The 4,503-nt window shown below is 47.5% G+C and overlaps 1 pseudogene; it reads right to left on the bottom strand.

Moving 5' to 3' along the window:
- Positions 1 to 915: 915 nt before the first annotated feature.
- Positions 916 to 1,086, bottom strand: LOC110594404 (annotated as a pseudogene).
- Between the last annotated feature and the right edge of the window lie 3,417 nt (positions 1,087 to 4,503).

Raw genomic sequence — 4,503 nt, forward strand, 5'->3', positions numbered from 1 at the left:
TGGGCGACAGAGTGAGACTCCAACTCAAAAAGAAAAAAAAAAAAAAGCACAACCACAATAACAACTGGAATACATATGCTCATAGGACACTCTTTCTTTCTTTCTTTCTTTCTTTCTTTCTTTCTTTCTTTCTTTCTTTCTTTCTTTCTTTCTTTCTTTCTCTCTTTCTCTCTTTCTCTCTTTCTCTCTCTCTTTCTCTCTCTCTCTCTCTCTTTCTTTCTTTCTTTTTTGACTCAGAGTCTCACTCTGTCGCCCAGGCGGGAGTGCAGTGGCACACTCACGGCCACCTCAGACTCGACCTGCTGGGCTCAGGCGATCCTTCCGCCTCAGCCTTTCAAGTAGCTGGAACTACAGGTGCGTGCTTCCACATCTCCTGGTTAATTTTTTTTTTTGTAGAGACATGGTCTCACCATGTTGCCCAGGCTGTTCTCGAACCCCCTGGGCTGAGGCAATCCTCTTGCTTCAGCCTCCCAAAGTGCTGGGATTGCCTGGCCCTTGGTGTTATTAAAATTAATTTGTGAGGTTGGATGTTGTCAGTCTGAGCCATTCATTATAAATCAATTCCCTGTGTCAATTAGTACAACCTCTGTGGAAAGCAGTATGGAGATATCTCAAACAACCAAAAGTACATCTACCATTGGATCCAGCAATCCCACTACTAGGTATCTACCCAAAAGAACAGAGATTGTTATATTAAAAAAACACCTGTACCTGTATGTTCACCACAGCACAATTCACAATTGCAAAGATGTGGAACCAGCCTAGATGCCCATCAACCGATCAGTGCCTAAGAAAACATGGTATCTGTACACTGTGGACTACTTTTTTTTTTTAGAATTTTTAAATTTTATGAACAAGGAGCTAGCATGCTTCCACTGCATAGATACCTTGGATAATCCATTCAAGGAAGATCATTCAATCCAACTGTATGAAACCTGTGACCTCTGTGTACAGGCAGAAACACCAGCGGCACATATTCAAGCCATGTTTCCAGATCAGACTGTGCAGGTTTGAGCAGACACGGCAAGAGCAAGATCCCTGGCCAAATTTCTGCAAGTGGCTCCAGGAGAGTTGTTGGTGGCCCATGTTGCTCTCAGGCACGCAAGGAGGCAAAAGGAAGGAACTTCCCCGGGCATGCGCTCTTCAGACCGGAATATTATTTTGCTATCAAAAATAATGAAATAGCCAGGCTCGGTGGCTCAGCCTGTAATCCCGCACCTTTGGGAGGCTGAGGTGAGTGAATTGCCTGAGCCTGCGGGTTCGAGAACCGCCTGGGCAACGAGACTTCATCTCTACAATAAATCAAAAAATCAGCCGGGCGTGGTAGCGCATGCCTGTAATTCCGGCTACTTGGAAGGCTGAGGCGGAAGGATCACCGGAGCCCAGCAGGTCGAGGTTGCGGTGGCCGGGAGCGGCCCCTGCACTCCAGTCTGGGCGACAGAGTGAGACTCCAACTCAAAAAAAAAAAAAAATAATAATGAAATAATGTCTTTTACAGCAACTTGGATAGAATTGGAGAATATCATCCTAAGTGAACTAACTCAGGAACAGAAAACCAAACACGACATGTTCTCACTTAAAAGTGGGAACTAAACTAAGGGTTGTAAAGACTCTGTGTAGAGAATGGTATAATGGACACTGGAGACTCAGACTCATAAAGCCCAGACCAAAGACTATTTGTATCCCCCACAGGCATTGAACTACAACTCAATCAATCATTCAACTCCCTTTCAGCCTTTACCCAAATGGTTTTAACCGCTATTGATGAGCATTGCTTACATACATTATCAGGGAGGGTGCGAGAGTTTCAATGAACTTAAATCTGCCCAGACAGGATAAAGATACATGTATTTTCTTTTTTTTTTTTTTTTTTTTTGAGTTGGAGTCTCACTCTGTTGCCCAGGCTGGAGTGCAGTGGCATGCTCATGACCACAGTGGTCTGCTGGACTGAGGTGATCCTTCTGCCTCAGCCTTTCTAGTAGTTGGGACAATAGGTGTGCGTCACTATGACCAGCTAATTTAATATTATTTTGTAACGATGAATTCTTGTTATGTTGCCCAGGCTGTACACCTGTCCTTAAGAGATCCTCCCCCCTCAGCCTCCAAAAGTGCTGGGAGTACAGGCATGAGCCGCTGTGCCAGGCCCATTTCTTCTTGACTCATTATTCTTCCTGGCGTGCTCCAGGCTCTGGAAACTACAGCAGGAAAAGACCTCATGGGAAGGTCTCCATAGGACGTTCCTCAGGGTCCTCTCAGAGCCAGGTGGGAACACTACCAGGGGGTGAGGGGTGGGGGAAGGTGCTGATGGATGCGGGTCCTAGCAGCAGGTCCAATGTGAGGGAGGTTATGGTTCCAGGAAGCCTGTGGCAGGACAACTGGCCTTGGGAATGAGAAACCTTTTCAAAAGGAGTTACCATGACCTGTAGGAAGATGTCACTTTTGTCAAATTCAAAATGAGAAGTGAGGACCAACACATAATGAGGATCAGGTCTGCAAGTTTGGATGTACCGAGGAGTGAACAGATGAAGGGAAGGCATGCAGGCTGGAGGCTGAGGACGGTGAGGAAGTATCAGTAGACCCCTCTTCCCAGGAGTCTGGCACAGGAAAGGGGAAGGCATGCTCCAGACCAGGCGAGGTGGCTCACTCTTGTAACTCCAGGACTCTGGGAGGTCGAGGTGGGACGATCCCTTGAGGCCAGGCGTTTGCAACCAACCTGGGCAACATAGTGAAACTCTGTCTCTATAAAAAAACTAAAAAAACAAAAATTAGCCAGGCCTGGTGGTACATGCCTGTGATCCCAGTTACTTGAAAGGCTGAGGTGGCAGGATCGCCTGAGCCCATGAGTTTGAGGCTGCGGCCAGGGAACCATTATTGTACTGCTGCAGTCTGGTGTGGGTGGTGGAGTAAGACGCCACTCCAATCTGGAGCCTCTGCACCTGTGTGTATCCCAGTCCCACCATCTAAAACGGCCATTTTCCACTTTCCAAGTCCTAGTCATTTCCCCTTTTCGTTAGGTCTTTTTCTAATTCCCCTTTTTCGTTTGGTCTTTTCTGGCCACCCCTTCTGAAAGGGACTTTTGCTTCCTTGGAATCCTGCCATCACTGATGCCTGCTTCCCTTCTTCTGCCCTAATCGTTGTGCCATTACTTTCCTGTGTCTAAACCATGACTTCTAGAGCGGTCTCTGAAGGTGGCTGTAGTGCCTGATAGCTCTTGGTATCTCCCAGCACCCGGCCTGGTGCCCAGTGCATGGTTGTGTCCTGTACTGCTGGCTAAAGGATGAGTAGTTGACACAACAGGACAAGCATTCTTTCTCAGTCCTTTTCGTCTTCCAAAAAAAGGACTCTCCTGATCTCTGGTCACATGAGCACAAGAGTGAGAACAGAAGACACTGGACGCAGTATACTAGGTCCATTATCAAGAGGACCCGTAGAAGTCCACACTTCACCTGCACACAATTTACTTATGTAGTACATCCTTACATGTACCTCACAACTCTAAAGCTAAGAAAATAAATTATTAAAATACCATCTATACTTAGAAATGTGCATAACTAATGATAAGAAATATTTTAAAGGTATGGGAAGTGGTCATTTTATAATTATTTCACTGTTTGCCAAAACAACAACAGCAACAACAACAACAAACAAAAAACTGGGCTTGCCTGAGGACCTTTCCTGGATGAATGGCATTCCCTCTGAGCAAGCAGAGACTGTGCTGCTGGGTTTAATTTAGGGTGCCCTGCCTTTCATGCTTCAGAATGACTTTCCCATGACAGCCTTGGGACCAGAAGTTCTGCGCCACCAGCACCAGAATGCAGAATTGAGGGGTGAGAGACACAATGAGTGTGCCAGCCCCTGACCTGGCTCTGCTCCTGCCAGGGTTGGGGCTTTTGCAGTCAGGCAGTCTGCATGTCATTCCCAGTGCAACAGATGGAAGTGCCCATGTGGGGTGCTGTCTCTGGCTTTTGCGCTGGGGGTGAACCTAGGCTGGGTGTGCATGGTTGTCCGTGGGAATCTGGTGACTCCCTTGGTGTGGTGGGCACCTCTGAGTCTCCAAGTTTCTGTTGAGTGTGTATGCATCCCTCTGCCTCTGTGTGACTCTGATGGTGTGTGTGCTTATGTGTCAAGTGTGTATTCCACCCGTGCTCATCCGTGTGGGAGCCTGCAGGTGAGTGCTCTCTCTTCTGAGTTTCTGCCTTACTGGCTATGTTCATTGCTACAACCATGCAACACCAGTAGAAGCAGCTTTCCATTGCTTCCCGAGAACAAAGGCTCCTTCTTGGTTCAAGATCCTAACCTTGACACCACATGAAACAGATTCCAATTGGTTCACTTGCTCCTTCTTCTTCCTGTGAGGAGGATGAAGGAACGGAGGAGGGGAACGCCCTCCCTCCTTCAAAATACTATTACAATATCTGCTGCTAGCCGGGCTCAGTGGCTCAGCCTGTAATCCCGTGCCTTTGGGAGGCTGAGGTGAGTGGATTGCCTGAGCCCACGGGTTCG

Source organism: Carlito syrichta, unplaced genomic scaffold (genome assembly GCF_000164805.1).
Source record: "Carlito syrichta isolate Samal-C Ts95f unplaced genomic scaffold, Tarsius_syrichta-2.0.1 Scaffold315142, whole genome shotgun sequence".
Taxonomy (NCBI): domain Eukaryota; kingdom Metazoa; phylum Chordata; class Mammalia; order Primates; family Tarsiidae; genus Carlito; species Carlito syrichta.